We start from the raw sequence: 18,159 nt of genomic DNA, 5'->3' as shown, positions 1-18,159 counted from the left end.
TAAATTTTCTTTTATTAGAAACTTCTAATTAGATGGCTATCACTGAGATTGACTACATTACTACTACTTAAATACCGCAGTATGCCAGAGCCTGAAGGGAAGGGAAAACATACTTATCATGCCAAGGAACCATTCCTGGGTAAGAATCTGATCTTATCCGTTGATTACAGATTTATAATGAATGGCAATAGCTACCTACCATCAGACGGACTGCAAATGAACTAAATACAATTCAAAGATTTTGTTGTCAATTAGTGCGTGTTGAAATCGTCAAATTACGATTTTTGAGTATGTCTGCCTTACCATACCTTTCAACCCACACCACACGGCTTAACACTGCTGTTATTATGCAGAATTTGGTGTTTTTATAATTTACATTTGCTGTTTTGTTTTTCTGTATACATAAAGTAAATGTTGGGCACAAATGGTTGATCAAAACATAATAGATAAAATATTAAGATAATATTTGTTGTTATAAACATTATTTATCTGTTTGTTGAAACAGTTCCCATTAACAAAGAAACTGCTTGTGTGAAAAAAAATAAACAAATTTTAAGTAGGTAACTATTACTGTATTATTAATTTGTATTTATTTTATCAATGGTCCATAATATAAATAGACACATATCATTATCCAAAGTCAAAATAGTTCAATACCTTGTTCTGTTTTGTTTGTCAATCAAACATCTTTTATATCACGGCGTGCGTAAATGGACGTTTTACGCACGCTTCGCGTGCGCAAAACCCCCATTTCCGACCCCGTAATATAAAATTTTATACAACACGCGGACGAAAAATGTTTTCGTCCTCGTATTGTAATGTACTATTTTTCCAGAGTATGAGCTATGAAAAATTTTGGAAATGATATGTTTTTTATAATTGAACCACTGCGCAAATAACACACATAAATAGTCATATTATTGTGAACCCGTAAAGCAGAATATACAGACAAAAGAACAAAATCCGAACAATTATTTCAATTACACACATGCACAAAAACTATAATTGCCATAAACAGGAATAACTCTTCACACATCCATCAATCTACTACAGAAAGTCAATACTCACATTTCACTAATTTACATGTGACTACCATTACATGTCTGCATATGGTAATAAATGCAATCATGTGTTGAGGAAACAATGGTACCGTCGACAAGGAAATAACATACAATTATTTATACATCTCATTATATTCATAAATAAATAAAAGTATCTACCATGTGAGTGTGAATAACAATCTTTTCTTAAACTCATAATTATACTCATTTTTATAAACTTTGTAGTATGTAACTATATAACCTTGTAGTTCACCTGATGGAAAGAGGTCACTGCCGTCTACAGACTTCTGTGATCAATCTCAGATAAGATTGGTATTCTAACTGAGCTTCACCCAAGATGCTATGATAACCCTAAGGCCTAAGTTAGAATGCCTTGAAAAGGGTTCTCCCTTACCACACCCTTCACCAAAATACAGCAGTGCTTAACACAGCTGTTATAACATAATATAACAGCTGTGTTGAATTAATATATATAACATAATAAACTTCAAAAAACACAACCTGTACCGAGGTTCCCAACCTACTTATATTTACAAGTATTAAAAATATTTATTAAAGTAGTTCCCCACTCCATGCAAATAAATCAGCAAAGAAAAATTAAATTAAAGAAGTAAAAGAAAACAAAACTTACATATGAGAATATGCTGCCTGTGAAATATCGAATAACACTTTGAGAAAGACTGTCTCATAGAAAACAAGCTACAGATTTGCATACAAAAAGAATTTTTACACAAAACACAATCCAAAAACAGATCACCTGCCATCGAAACAAACAACATGATTGAATTGAAATGTAAATGACACATGACAAATTTTCATATGTACACTAACAATTTTAATACATAAGTATGCAATATCATATGTCGTAAAGTTGGAAAAAACCTCACGTTGATACTATATCAGCAGTTGGTGTCATATATCAATCTGTCATCAGATATGGCACTAGATTCTTAGATCAGAGTGCAATAAAACTATTGGAAAAAGAATTGTTATTAAATTTGCCTATTTGTGCTTTGAATAAGCAGTGTTAGGTGCTGCTGTGTTTTGAAGGGAGTGGTAAGAAAGAAATACTAATATGAGACATTCCAACTTAATCCTCAGGCATAGCAACACATCTGTAGTTGATCTCAAGTCAAACTAATCTTGTCTAAGATAGATTACCAATGTCCATGGAGGCAGTGGCCACCGGTCTGTGCTCACTACTGCTTGCAGATATCTGTAACCAACTACCAACCAACCAACCAACTAACCTAACACAGGAGGGAACAGGGGCACTACTTGAAGCAAACCACAGATGTGTTCCATTACACATACTTAGTTCACAGAATTATGATGGTCACCTGATATGTAAATCAGTAGACGGGTGTGAATGGGTGGATCCTTCCACTGAAAAGCAAGTAACTACTTTACACAAGAAATAGGTGTGAAAGTGGTACATTTGAAATGGGTGTGACAAATGTGAAATAACCATTTGACTGTGCAGGGCTACTGGTTCTTAAGCCTTTCATAAATCACAACCTCTCCAAAACTCGATCTTATATAAATTAAAAGACATTCATAGCTGAAAACAACCTTATGTAGCTTATTTATGACAAAAAAGACAAGGTTTTGTTAAGCACCGACATTTAAACTTGGAGATAAAACATAAAAGGCAGTAAAGTAATAGACACATTTAAATCTAAAGCCTAACTTGGTTTCATGTAATGATAACCATCTTAATGTATTATGACCAAAATATGTTCTATAATTGAGGACATCTCAGAGACAATATATTTACAGTATCATATACATATTTGTGATATAGAAGACATAATTTCCTGTGGCATTCCAGCTTAGTCCTCATAGGTAGAGGAGCATCTGTGGCTGATCTCAGGTAGGAATCTAATCTTACCTAGGGTTGAATGCAGATGTCCATGGGCACCAGTATCTCACCATCAGATGGACACATGCTTGTCTGCTACCTTATAAAGTGTCGTAAATCACTATTAGTGTTGTTTTTTTTTTTTATAAGATCCTTTATAAGATTTTAGCAAATGGGCATGCACTGCACCTTATAGGAGGAGGTTTCTGTGCCTCATGGATATCAATCACAAACTACATATAGAACAAAAATACTACCTAAGTCAATCATGATGGGTTGCCACTCCCAATCACTACTGACTAAGATCACTTCATATATCATATCAACTGGCATCCACAATTTTCAATAACAAAAATAAGAACTATTCCACCCTACGAAATGGGTGTGGCTGTGGTACATAACTTAGTAAAATCCGCGTAAACCTGCTAATCCGCTCTGAACATAGAAATGAATCGCATCCCCAAAGCAAATTGTATGACTACACCTGCTCACAACAACTTCAGACCGGACGTGCAGTTTCGCGCGGACTATACCTAGTAAACCAAACTCATTTTACCCCCTTTTAATAAATTTGGTGTAATTTCTGTTTAGCAAAAATAGGCGTGACAATCCACACCTATTTTGCCTTATGCTGTGAAAAACATACAAAATTAACAAAAATATATGAAACAAAGTTTCTTATTGTAATTGTTTAACATATGGGATGTGGATATGGAATAGGACAACAAATATATCAATATTTTAGCATATATAAATATATAATTAATGTGTGCTGTGTGTGTGCTTAAAAATTAATTATTGTTTGCTAAACGGTGAAGGAAAACATAGTGAGAAAACTTGCATACCTGAGAGATACATAAAAAAAATCTCAAAGGTATGTGAAGTCCACCAATACGCACTTGGCCAGCACGGTGGACTATGGCCTGATCCTTCTCACTCTGAGAGGAGACCCGTGCCCAGCAGTGAGACAGTAATGGGTTGATGATGATGATGATAAATGTGTGCTACTAAAGCCAGTATAATATATATAAGCTAAACATTAAGCAGCTGTAAAAATGGAAGTAGTAGTGACAAATGGCAGACACCTACATAGGTAAGAGTATGTTTATATATTTCCATATTTCTCTGTATTTTTTTATAATATAGAAGTAGATACAGTCCACCTGATAGTGGCTACTGCTGCCCATAAATATCAACCCCAGATTTGATTAGACATACCTGAAGTCGGCTACAGACATTGCCTTGAGGATACATACATCCCTCAACCACACCCTTCAAACTTGAAAACAGCAGCGCTGAACACTGCCATTATTAGGCAGAAAAAGGTGTGACACTGGTCCCAAGAAGTCAAACTACAAAGGGTTCTACGACCTTCTAAATTGTATTAAGAGAAAATAGGTTTTCCTCAAATTTAAAATTCAAACTATGTTTTATATTTTTTATTATTCATTACAAGTATTTAATAAATTGATATGTTAATTAACAATTAATCATACAAATATGTTAACTTTTCTATTATTTATGAAATATTTTTAAAATATCAAGGGTTTTAGAGTTAAAAACAAAAGAGTTGATTTGTTTAATTATACTTTACAATTATTTTATTCAAGTTATTATTATAACTATTAAAATTATAATAAAATGTGGTTACTCTTTACAGAAAGGGGAAATGAATTGATAACAAATTTGTATTTCCGTGTTTTAATATTTTTTCTTCGTATTGAAGTTCGTAAAAACAGCTGTAAATCTATTTTCAAATAAGAACATGACCAATCGTACACAGAAGTGGCCATGTGTGTTAAATTCGCCAAAAACACGTAACGCGCATCGATAAGGGCATTCTCAAGCAAAAACACACTAATAAATAAATTTCCACGCTTTTCCCACGTTATATAAGTGGTTATTACACCCGCAAAATAATTTACGAAATCGTTACAACACTTACAAGTACTACCTTACTGAGTCACTACTACGATTATTACTCAGGTTTTACCCAAATGAAAAGTACTGGAAAACCGGGATAATAACCGAATCCGCCCATAGCGAGGGGAACTATAACACATTGATAAGACAAACAGACGAATCGATGATCCGCCGTCTAGCAACAGGACGATGGCTTTCTATATATATATATATATACAATATACTGTACCGTCTGTATAGACGAAATTACCACATCCTGCCCCAAAAAATAATGCAGAATAGGTCTACCGCTTGAGTAACGACGTACTAGATTGATTTTGTCGAGTAATATAAAATTGAAACTTAAGGTGTAGCACGTACTTTACACACCGGCTACCATTACTTTAGCCAGATTTTTACACACCCACATTATAGTAATACGTCGCCTAAACTATCAGGAAACTCATTAATCAAGCGATAAAGCAACGGAAAAGCATACAACAGTAATAAATGATACGAACTTTACCCGATCAGCAACTCCTCGGCAAATCCTACAGTGGTTTTCGGGCGCGTCCTACACCACCATTAAGACTGGATCTTATCCTTTTGGCACATTTTGTATCCTTTTAACGTCACTACACTAAACAATAGATTTATTCACTCGATTTCAACACGATATTCTCAACTATTTGGTTTTCATAAACCTTCTTGGTCTGAGACTAGGCACTGAGCCACCATTTGCAAATTGCGTCAAAGTTCCTTCGTTCTGATTGGACGGATCTGCGCTAATGTAGAAGGAACTCGTGTCGCCCTCTATACGCGAATGGGGAAACTATAAACGTTGCCACGTGAAATTCAACTGAATATCCAGCCAATACGTTCTATCGTGAAGCTTGTTAGCCTGCTTTAAGTTCTTTTGGAATAAAATCAAAAGGGTGCGGTATGGGAGCTGTGAGAACCCCGAAGCGTGACGTCAAACTGGGCGTGAAATGCTGAAGGCGGCCTGTTTGAAATTTTTTATTGATTGAAATTGTGGCATGCAAATCTGTTCTGACTTATGAATTTCTGTTGTTATAATGAGTAAAATGGGAAATTAATCGAAATGATCGTTCGTTCTGTCGTTTTAAAGATTTAGAAATACCAAAAGTATATTTTTTAAAACTGTGAAATAAACGCGAAGCACGGTAACCCAACTCTCACTATCGCAACACTAACTACCCGCCGGAAAGGCGAATTTTATAACAATAAATATTGTGTTATGGGCTAAAGTAAAAGCAACATTTTATTTTTATTAAGTAGACAAGTCTGAAGATGACCATATTATGGCCATATACACGTAGTTTACACCTGCCGGTTACATACTTCACATTGAAAAATAATATGTTATATTCACTAAGATTGTAAACGGTATAATATATACCTACATACAATCTTAGTGAATAATTTTCGCTAGGATTTTTCCAAATCACATAATACAAGTGTTTTCCTTCATACCTTATTTATATACTCTAGGATAATTGCTTGCCGAGTAGTGGCTAGTATATATATTTACATACTTGTATTCGTAAATACTTGTCTTCACTCGGCAAATATCTATACTTTTGTATTAATCTTAATATGCGAATTATGTAAGGGCATATCACACTGCTTATTGAAAGTAGTTGTACGATGGTCGTACAACTAACGTTCTATGATGTAGCTGGTTGCACAGCTAAATATCAATGGATATTAAGTAATAACATTGTACTTCACGATGCGTGATAGCCTTAAAGCTTGATAAAATATGACGAGTTCATTTCATTTAAGACAAAATATTTTTACCACCGTCTGCCGTATTGAATGGTGTACTCAGTATTGTGTCAATCAAAAATTATAGTAACCTATATAGGAAGTTGTCAATTATTAAGCATAATTATGTAGGTTACTATACTCTTTGAAGCAAGCTATTATCCCTCAAAGATCGTCCCTACCCAAATATTTATAATTTTTTGGAAGTAAACATTTCATTAGTCTCGCTGACAAGTGACAACACTAACAGACGAGAAAAAGAGAACAGACGAACAGTAGCTTCAATGTCAATTTGAGGATTTGTCGCGTTGTAGAGTATTTGTTTACTTTTATGCGATATAAAATACATTTTAATAGTGATTGATTACAATTGATTTGTTACATAAATACACAATCGTGTGCATTTACTGTAATAATCTTACTCTAAAAGAACTGTGTTTTAGTTTAAACAGAAGACATCTCGAGACTGTGATTTTATTCTTTAAAGGTTTTTGTAGATGTTATTGTTTTTAATCTGTTATCTATTTGGCTGAGATTCAAGGATTTCCAGAGAATTCTCTTGGTAAGTATATAATTTAAAATGTTATTTAACGATTATGTTATTCGATTTTTAAAATAAAATCTATGAGCTCGCAAGAAAATCAATTCCGCTGTTGCAATAACTTTGTGATTATTTGTGTATACGTGCTTAAAATTAACATTTTTCTTCCAAATGTGACCTTACCTTGAAATTTATGACATAAAATGCGCATAAATGTGCTAGTTGTTCCACCGATTGTACCAATATTATTAAAGTTTACAAGAGTAAATTAAAATCCTTTTATAGGTAGTTTGTTAAGTTTTTATTCTTTATACAAGTAACAAAGGTTTATTCCATGTTAATATGAGTTTCGAATAAATTGTTTTATTTATTTATTATCTTTTAATGTGTTTTTAAAAGAAAAAATGTTGTGTACAGTATTTCATGGCCCACCTTTTGTCTGAACATGATTTGATTTTTGATTATTTTGATATTCTTCAAAATGGATGCAGTGTAATATTGTGACTAAATTAATTATTAATTAGTAATTAAGTAATTTTAATTACATTTCGTAAATTCGGAGAACCAAAAAGAATTTATTTTCTATTTGGAATCTTATTAGAATTTTCAATGGGTGTAGGCATATTAAGATATATTTTATATTGTGGCTTCATACTTTTTTATGCCATTCATTATTTAATAATAATAATACAGCCTTTTGTCGTTATTTCAAAGTTCAAAATTTTAATTAAATGTATTCTTGTATGTATGTATAAAATATATATAATATTTTTTTATCTGAGTTCAGCTCACCAAAGGGAAAAAAATGAGTATCTGTGTACTTATTTTACTTTTTATGTATGCATATAGAAAGTAAAATTATACAAAACATTACTAAATGACACAACACAGTATGTGTCATATATAATTTAACATATTGTATATAATACCAAAAAACATTTTTTCTTGAAAACTTGCAACATTTACTAGCTTATTTCATGAAGTTTTTTTTTAAAAATGAAATATATTTATTTTGTATAGGCCAAGGACGGCACTTACAAATTTTCAGGTACTATATTTTTCTTAAACTACTACCGGATCGGAACAGGACCTCTACTGAGAAGATCCGGTAAGAAATGCAGTGCCTTTGTCTTTTTTTTAATAATAATTATTGTCTTTTTTTTAAATGCCGTCATTTTAAGTTGCTTAATAAAAATCACTAATAATTTTTCCCAAACGACACAAAAGAAGTAAGTACCTACCTATACCTATAACTTTAAAATCCTTCTATAAGTAATTGCATATATATGAGGAGGAGTTCAAAGACATAAGTTGTTTCCTTGTTTAGTCAATGTTCCCATATGATAAGTGACTAATCGAAGAACAAGGATATGTTGAAGGTCTCCATACATAATTACTCATCAGGCCATTGATTGCTTAGGACTGTTTGTGGTGCCGTATTATAAGTACAAGAAGAATGCTTGGAAAACCATTTGTTGGCAAATATTTGATATGCATAATGGATTTTTGTTTTGTTAAACATAATCAGGAATAATTATTATGATATCTTTATTTTTGTTGGAGAACAAAACATGAAAAGGCTTGTTTTTAATTGCATAATAGATGTGTGCGCTGTGTATGTATTGTAATGTGGATCAGTGTGTGTACCTGTATAATGACCAAAGCAAATAGATGATTCTTTAATAAAATTAAATTGTTTTGATATCATTCAAAAAACCATGAGAGCATTAGTAAATATACAGTATAATTATATATGTAAGGAATATCAACTAAACCAAAAATCATTTCGTCAATACACCAACCACATTTTATCGTTCAGTCAATATACTTATTTTATGTTTTCTCTAGTTCCATTTAGTTTAGATAAATTTGGGGAGGATGTACTTTTAGTTAAAAAATAATTAATAAAGATGCCTACATACAAAAATTCGAATATATTCTGGTCATTATCATACTTGTCTGACATGCAGTAGGTTCTGGATTCAATCCCGGGCAGACAGTTATTTAAATGTTGAATTTCAGTATTCGTTTTGGATGTAATTGTTTGTGTGTGTCACATGCATGACATGACACATGCATGCATGGCATGACACCGGAAAAGTCTTAGTGTAATATCATTAAAATCGGTTCAGTGGTTTAGGCGTGAAGAAGAGACAACCAGACAGCCAGACAGACAGACAGAGGTACTTTCGGATGTATAATATTAAGTAAGGATTTATAGTCGACTGTAAAGAGTATTCTATTCTATAATATTTTACATATTTAGTCATAAACCGTTAGATACACGGTTCACTGCGAATTCTCTCGCGCATTTTGTCTAGGGTTGTCACATTTGGTAAAGTGATAACCTAGCGGTTAAGAAACTCGGCCTCTCGATCGAAGGGTCCGAGGTTCAAATCCCAACCTCTGATTTTTCAAAGTTATGTGCGTATTATAAATTAATTATCACTTGCTAAACGGTGAAGGAAAACCGCGTGAGGAAACCTGCATACCTGAGAGATTTATAAAAAAATAATAATTCAAAGGTATTTGAAGTCTACCAATATGGCCTGGACTATGGCCTAATCCTCATTATGACAGCAGATCCGTGCCTAGCAGTGGGACAGTAATGGGTTGTTGATGATGATGATGCCTCGTAAAAGTATGTCTCCGTTACCACACCCTTAAACCGGAACACAGCAGCGCTTAATACTGCTGTTTAGGCAGAAATTGATATGACGGGTGTGCCGCGGGAATCGAACCACACAGTGTTCTACCTTCATATAGAATATAAAATCATAATCCTGCAAAGCATTATCTCTCTTACCGTACCTGTAATTGTGGTTTTGGATAGTGGCAAGTTTGACAACCCTTATTCGACCCGCCATTTTGCAAAATGTCATCACGTCACATTGTTCGTGTCAAGACGCTAATCTAGTGTCGCAAGTGGCCTTATAATTTATCTTTCATGACTCCACAAGTCCGTAAATTGCTTCTTTTTAACCGACTGCATATTTTTTAACAATTTGTATTATACGATCATGTTTTATTGTTCACACCATAGATTAGTAAAGATACTTCGCCGCCTTGAAATTGAATGAAGCCACAAACGGCTTATTATAGTAAGTTCTTTTTTTGAATTTTTGACAAATAAAAACTTTGTTAGAGAAAATTTACGAATATACTGCGTAATTTACAATTACGATTTACAATTTACATAATAAATAAATAATTATTTCAAATACTTTAGGGACATTTTAGCACGGAGACGGGGCAAAACTTTTTTACGCAACTATTTCAATTCTCAAAACTTGGTACATTTTCTTGTTAGGAGTGAGTAATCTTTACTTATCTATGGTTCACACATTTGGCTTGAAATTGCCTTAAAAAAAATATTATCTATTGTTTGCTGTTCACAATCACATGTATGTTAATTGATGGCGTTTTATAACATTTAATTAGAATATATATATATATATATATATATATATATATATATATATATATATATATATATATATATATATATATATACTAGTGGTGCCCGCGGCTTCGCCCGCATTTTAAAGATATAATATGACATACATAAAACAGAAAATTCGTACTTTCATTGGAATGACAGTGGTGCCATCTGTCGAAATTTAGTCTTACCAACTCCCAAACCTTCGTGGGCTCTTGGACAACAACTCTGCAAAAGATCATCACTTGATCAAATGCATAGTTTCCGATTCTATAAAATGTATGTATATAGACAAATATTCATTTTTATATAAATAGATAGATGATCAACTAATGGATAAGTAAAGTAACTGTAGGTAAAATCGAAAATCGTATTTCAATCTTCTGGGTTGAAAGATCGATTCACTGAATCGATCCATTACTGGAGTCCGTTCTGGTGGGATTTCCGAGACAAAAACTAACCTATGTCCTTTCTCGGGTCTCAGACTATCTTTGTACAAAATTCCATTCAAATCGGTTCAGTGGTGTGGCCGTGAAGAGACAGACAGAGTTAATTCCACATTTATAATATTAGTAAGGATTAGTAAGGAAGTAAGAATTTGCTGACGGATACATAATTTCAGTGCTTGTTTGATCCTGATAACCTTTTTTTCGCTATCCTCGAAAAAATATCGAAGATAGAACGATTCTTAGGGCCTCGATTTTTTGTGAATCGATTTATTGCACTTCGATTCGAATCGATTCAAACATCGATCTTTTTCGGTAAGAATTGCCACTCCTATTATAATCCCAATAAATCTATAGAAACAAATATAATGTTGCAACCGTCTCCGATTGCAAGAACTCATTAAACTCATGGTTATTTAGAGTATGCCAAAAGACACACAAACGTAGGTAGAATCCATTACCGGAGACCGATTAAAGAAATCGACTTTTTTGGTCAAAAAGATCGCTTCTCTGATTAATAGATCTAAGATCGCTATCCCTAGTTCCTGTGGGATTTCTGGGATAAAAACTATCCTATGTCCATGTTAGGTTCTCAAACTACCTTTGTACAGAATTTCATGAAAATCGGTTCAGTGGTTTAGGCGTGAAAAAGAGACATACAGACAGACAGACAGACAGAGTTACTTTCGGATTTATAATATTAGTAAGGATATGTATATTTATATTTATATATATATATATATATATATATATATATATATATATATATATATATATATATATATATATATATATATATATATATATATATACAGGGTGAATTTTTAAAACGGGCCTTCAGGGCCAAATCCGAAACTATAAGGATTAGCGAAAAATGCTGAAAGGAGTTACGAGGCCGATTTTGATAAAAACTATAACTGCATCATTATTTTTTTAAAATAACTTTTTCCCTAGCCGGGAATCGAACGAGTTCATTTTGAAAAAAAATGCACCCTCTATATTTTTCCACTATCTGATAGTGTTGCTTATAAGGATCAAAATCTGGTAAGTAATGATAAATGACAAACTAAAGGAAAAGCCTCAATTTTAAGAAAATACATATTTTTTCATATTAATTTGGCAGTTAAGTTCCCGCCATTCACTAATTTAAACATTTCGTGTATTAACATTTTTTGGCTCAATGTTTCTAATCATTCGAAATGGACGTTTTGTTTCCCAATAATTTATATTTTTATGTCCGACTTAGCTAAGGTTATTTTTAGGACCATTAAAATAGATTTACTTGCTATGGACGGAGTTTCGTTTAATACAGATGTAAAGTTGACAATTTGCGAGAATTACTTTTTAGAGTCAAATCCGAGTGATTACTAAAAAAAGAGATATAGAAAATCATATTTAACGTTGAAACGAAGTTGTAAACAACAAACAATAAGAATTTACTATTTAATCAGTTGTCTATTTTCATTAATAAATAAATACTAAAAACGGCGGTAACTTATTTGCCAAACTATTACTTTCTCATACTAAGCCGTATGTCATAGTCATAACATCGAATAATTAGTTGATTAACCAACAAATTCTTCAATGGTATGACTTATGTCTGTTTCTAAAGAAATATACATAAATCATTTGTTATGTACTCGTATAATCCTTAAGGATTAGTATGCCAATGTATGGAAAAATACGTATTTTCTTCAAAATTTTTCTTTTCCTTTAATTTGTCACATAACATTACTTCCCAGAATTTGATCCTTATAAGCGACACTATCAGATAGTGGAATAATATAGAGGTGTCATTTTTTTCAAAATGAACTCGTTCGATTCCCGGCTAAGGAAAAAAATATTTTAAAAAACTAATGATGCGGTTTTAGTTTTTATCAAAATCGGTCTCGTAACTCCTTTCAGCATTTTTCGCTAATCCTTATAGTTTCGGATTTGGCCCTGAAGGCCCGTTTTAAAAATTCACCCTGTATATATATATATATATATATATATATATGTATAAAATCTTATTCGGTATTATATTTCATATTATTCGGTATAACTTTATGATTAAAATATAAATAATATATCTTTATCCTGTGTCGTGCACGCGTATCCACCATTTGTAACACCTTTCCTTTAACAGGTCTGCTGGAAGAAATTTTATTAGGAATAAGCAGTACCTTTGCACAAAATGTTATTTATAAGTCTTTTGTATTGGTTATCTGTGTGCATAAATAAATAAATAAATAAATCTAAATAATAACTGAAAAAATCGACCAAGTGTAAAATTAATTTGTGCTTTATGGTTCCGTATTCACCTTAGATCTCTGTCATACATAGATAAGTATAGATATCTCACCGCCTTGTAATTGAAGGAAGCCATTAAATGGCTTAAACGGCTGACAATTCTGTCAGCCATTTAATGACTGTCAATGTATAATTTACGCAAAACAATGCTGACATGAGCAGTCAAGTGGTGCAAAAACACGAAATCTATGAAAAAGTGCGGAGAAATAACGATTTATTCGTAAATGATCTAAAAACTACATTTTTTTATATTTTTCAAACACGAAAATAGATGACAGTGGCAATTGTCAAAAGGTTACATTTGTTTTTTAGGAGCGAGTAATCTTTACTAATCTATGCTTTAATCATAGATTAGTAAAGATACTTCGCCGCCTTGAAATTGAATGAAGCCGCAAATGGCTTATTATAGTAAGTTCTTTTTTTGAATTCTTGACAAATAAAAACATTTTTAGAGAAAATTTACGAATAAATAACTAATACTGCGTAATTTTCATGATAATTAAATAATTTTTAATAATAATTTCAAATATTTTAGGGACATTTTAGCACGGAGACGTGGCAAAATTTTTTTACGCAACTGTTTCAATTCTCAAAACTGGGTACATTTTCTTGTTAGGAGTGAGTAATCTTTACTAATCTATGGCTTTAATATAGAACAGATAAACAAACTATCGCTCGTACGGTACCGGCTTACGCCAATTTTTGAATTTTTTAGAGATCGATATTTGACATCTAGTAGGCAGATATTGACAAAAGATCTGCAGCAAGCAAAACTGGCTCCATATGGTACCTTATTATTTTTTTATTTGATGTTTTACTGCATTGAACATAAAACAAACTCTTCAAAATTCTGCAAAATGTTCAAATATTTCTTATTTATACAAAATTGAGGAAGGTCTTTCCTATTCTTAAAAAATGTCAAATAGTTTTTCTGTGTGTATAACAAACTCGTCCGTAATAAACACTTGCGTTTTTTTCGATTTGGTTACATAGATCGAAACCACAACTCTTAAAGCCATTGAGTGTTAGTTTGTAAAAAAGTTTTGTCACAAGGCTATGACCTCGTCTACATATTTTTTTCTGTTTTTAAATACATTTTGAGCTTTGATTGGCTTTTTAAACTATGGTGGAGTAGTTTTATTTTCCCTTGTCAATTTTACTGACTGACCAAACATTCACTTTACATTATGTGTTTATTTTACTCCATATAAATAAATAAGGACACTCGGGTATTTGTGACGAATATAATGACACCTTAACTTTTTTTTTGTATAATATGGAAGTAGCGGACGAGCATGCAGTCCACCTGATGGTTAGTGGCTACTGCCGCCCATGGACATCTGTAATCAACCCCAGATAGGACTGGATATTCCTACCTGAAGTCAGCCACAGATGCGTTGCTACCCCTGACGACTAAGGTGTTACGCCTCGGAAAAGTATGTCTCCCTTACCATACCCTTCAAACCGGAACACAGCAGTTCTTAACACTGCTGTTATTAGGTAGAAATAGGTGTGGCGGTGGTGCCGCCGGAGTCGAACTACAAAGGGTTCCTTTTAACTGTCGAAATTCGATTCGTTTGTTAGATCCGCGATGATGAAGATACGCGAAAAACATAACCCTTCCTTGGCAGTCGGGTAAACAACGTCCAATTTTAATGTCCAGCAATTACATTTCACATCTTTTCGTAAGCGAACAAGTTATTGCGGAAGACAATAAACATTCATTCATCACCATTGTCAGAAAAGAAAATAATAAATTACGTACCTATGGCCTTTATCTTTTAAATGTCGAATTCATCATTCATCAGTTTATTTTAATTGTGAAGTCATAACTGATTCTTCGTGACATTACTTTTTTGTTTTTCTTTTGTTGCAAGTAATTTAAATCATGTTAAAGTGTAGGCAATGACTGCCTCGTATGCGTCATAGCCCATAATTAAATGTGTGATCTCATGAAAGGTGGGTCCTTTTTATACCTAGGATCTAAAAGTGGTAGAAACTTATGTGGTTCGACTCCAGCGGCATCATCATCACTATTTCTACGTAATAACAGCAGTGTTAAGTAATGTTGTGTTCTGATTTGAAGGATATAATAAGGGAGACATACTTTTCCGAGGCCTTCCAGCTTAGTCCTCGGGGGTAGCGGCACTTCGGCCGACCAGGCAGGAATATAAAGTGATAAAAAAGAAATTCGCGATATAATTAGGCAGTTTTCAAAATAATTGTCTCACTTGGTCTAATTTTGGAAACATCTAAGCCGCATTTAGACGAACAGTTCTCGTTTGGTATTGTTTGGTTTGGACTAAACGTTAGACCTTTTATTATCTGTTTTCATGACAAAAATATTTAAACAAGTGCGAGTCGAACGTGCACACGGAGGGTTCCGTACCAACAGATTTTCATTTTATTTTTAGTATTTATCATAGCAGCTATAGAAGTAAATAAGGTAAGAAAATTGGGACCGTCTACCTATTACGCGGTTTCTTGTATGTCGACCCCTATTATTTAAGGATTTTTTGTATTTAGTATTTGATTTTATAGCGGCCACCGTTATACATACTCTGTAAAAAAATCAAGTTTCTATTACGGTTCAGGAGATAGAGCCCTGTGACAGACAGCGGAGGCTTAGTAATAGGGTTCCGTTTTTATCCTTTGCGTAAGGAACCCTAAAAATGCTGACATAATCAACATGTACACGTTAATATGGTCGTCTGTCCGTAATCGACAGGTTGCGTGTCTGCGTCGCTTCCGGGGCGTCTTAGTTTCCCCGTCTATGGTTTCCCATTGGGATAATGTTACTTTACGGCTTATAAACAGCCAGTGTAATAACTTCGTGCTATGAAGTTCCATTGACAACAAACAAATATGTGTGTGAAGGTGAGTGGCTACTTCCGCCAATGGACATCTGTAATTGACCACAGACAAGATAATACATCCGTGGCCGGGCTAAAGTTAGCCAAGGACTAAGTTTTTTTTTTTACTAAATATCAGGTTTTTTATATACCTAGAATCTGAAGGTGGTAGAACCCTGGACTCCGCGGGCACCACCGTCACACCTATTTCTGCCAAATAACAGCAGTGTTAAGCGCCACTGTGTTCCGGTTTGAAGGGTGTGGTAAGGGAGACATAATTTTCCGAGGCAATCCAGCTTAGTCCTCAAGCTCTAGTAATGTCTGATCGTATCTGGGATGGATTACAGATGTCCATGGGCGGCAGTAGCCACTTACCATCAGGTGGACTGCACGCTCGTCTGCTACTCCTATATTATAAAAAAAATAAAGAGACCACAGACACTAGTATAAGTGATGGCAACACGAGCCACGTTGGACCAATTTCGTGAGTATTAACCTTGATTGCAGGTATTGCAACTAATGATGTATTAATGGCTATACGAGTTTTCTCTCCATTCGGCTCACATTACATGAACACATAATGACAGTTTTCTTTCTAATAATAACGGTCTGCTAGTGATGTGATAGCAATTTTGTAAAATATAGAGATATATAGGTATAATTCGCGTAAAACTGCTAGTTCGCTTTGAATATAGAAATGAATTGTAAAATTGTAAAAATCCCACATAACCCCGTGCCGCTCCCATTGCATAGGGAACCTTTTGAAGGTTTCCCCCTCGTAATAAAAAAAGGCCACGTATGTACTTAAGGTCGCCTAAAAAAATGCTACTCTGAGGACCAAGTTTGAACGCCTCGAATAAGTCTCCCTTACCAGGGTGGCAAGGGTACTCGTCAAACCTGAACACAGCAGCGCTTCATTATTATATTAGGCAGAATAGATGTGACGCGTCCAAGGTGTACAGGGTTCTATTATTTGTAAATAGTCTAGTCACGAAGAAATTGCAGATTTTTTTTTGGATTTCCGAAAATTTTTAGCGCGGGCGATAATTCAAGGGTTAATAATAGATAAATCGATAAACTCTGAAAATAGCGGACAGACAGTGGAGGTTTAGTAATAGTTCCGTTTTTACCCTTTAGATACGGAACTCTAAAAAATATTGGGTGTAGTTAAGTAAGTTAAGAACAGTTTATCGTAAGGAACAATATTTTCCTTGTAGGCATCGAATTCAAATCTTGTCGTGACCCTAGAGCTTCAAGTTCGGTTTACAGAGTGAAAAACAGAAAGTAGGTAGTTTTCTCCACAAGACGTTGGAAAGGCAGTGCAGGCAAATCCAAGCAATTATGTGTACAGCAAGGTCGGCGTAAACCGGCGTCTGGTGGTTACTTTCTACGAAGCTGATACTGTAGGGGTGCGTTCACACTAGCATCGACAACTAATTTAATTTAGTACAATATTTATATGATGTTATATTTCTCGAGTGGATTACAATAACCTTTTAACCAAATATTTTTTTCTCATAACTGTCAATTGTCTCGTCTGATCTTGCCTCTCTACCCACACCTCGACAAATTAAAGCACATCCACACTGCTTCGTTACAGCTAAGTATTTGATTTAAATTGTAAAAAATGTAGTTAATTAATCTGACGATTGAAGAAATAGGTGAAAGAAAAAAGGACTAATAAAATAACTATAATGGTGCGACAAATTGGAATTGAACGACATTCAAATTCACAAATCTTTACACAGTACCTAAGTGGCAAGCCAACATACTTATCTGGCGTTCATTATATATGTCCCTGGGCGGCAGTAGCCACGTACCATCTGGACTGTATGCTCGACTGGTACTCTTATATTCATCATCATCAACCCATTATTGTTCCACTGCTGGGCACGGGTCTCGCCTCAGAATCAGAACGATTTGGCCATAGTCCACCTCGCTGGCCAAGTGCGTATTGGTAGACTTCACATACCTTTG

At 33.8% G+C, this 18,159-nt stretch overlaps 1 protein-coding gene across 2 annotated transcripts in view; it reads right to left on the bottom strand.

Moving 5' to 3' along the window:
- The window catches only part of Gbeta13F (guanine nucleotide-binding protein subunit beta-1), a 37,741-nt gene extending 32,119 nt beyond the window's left edge, over positions 1-5,622 (bottom strand). Inside the window, exon 1 of one of the 2 annotated variants that reach the window (XM_073089902.1) lies at positions 5,351-5,622. The gene's annotated coding sequence lies outside the window, so the exon portion shown is untranslated. Of the gene's footprint in view, positions 1-5,345 lie in introns of both variants that reach the window. The other variant, XM_073089901.1, reaches the window with a different exon arrangement.
- Between the last annotated feature and the right edge of the window lie 12,537 nt (positions 5,623-18,159).

This window comes from Epargyreus clarus, unplaced genomic scaffold, assembly GCF_041222505.1.
Source record: "Epargyreus clarus isolate Ecla_fem2 unplaced genomic scaffold, WU_Ecla_fem_2.2 ptg000031l, whole genome shotgun sequence".
Classification (NCBI taxonomy): domain Eukaryota; kingdom Metazoa; phylum Arthropoda; class Insecta; order Lepidoptera; family Hesperiidae; genus Epargyreus; species Epargyreus clarus.
This window is presented reverse-complemented; position numbering and strand designations above follow the sequence as displayed.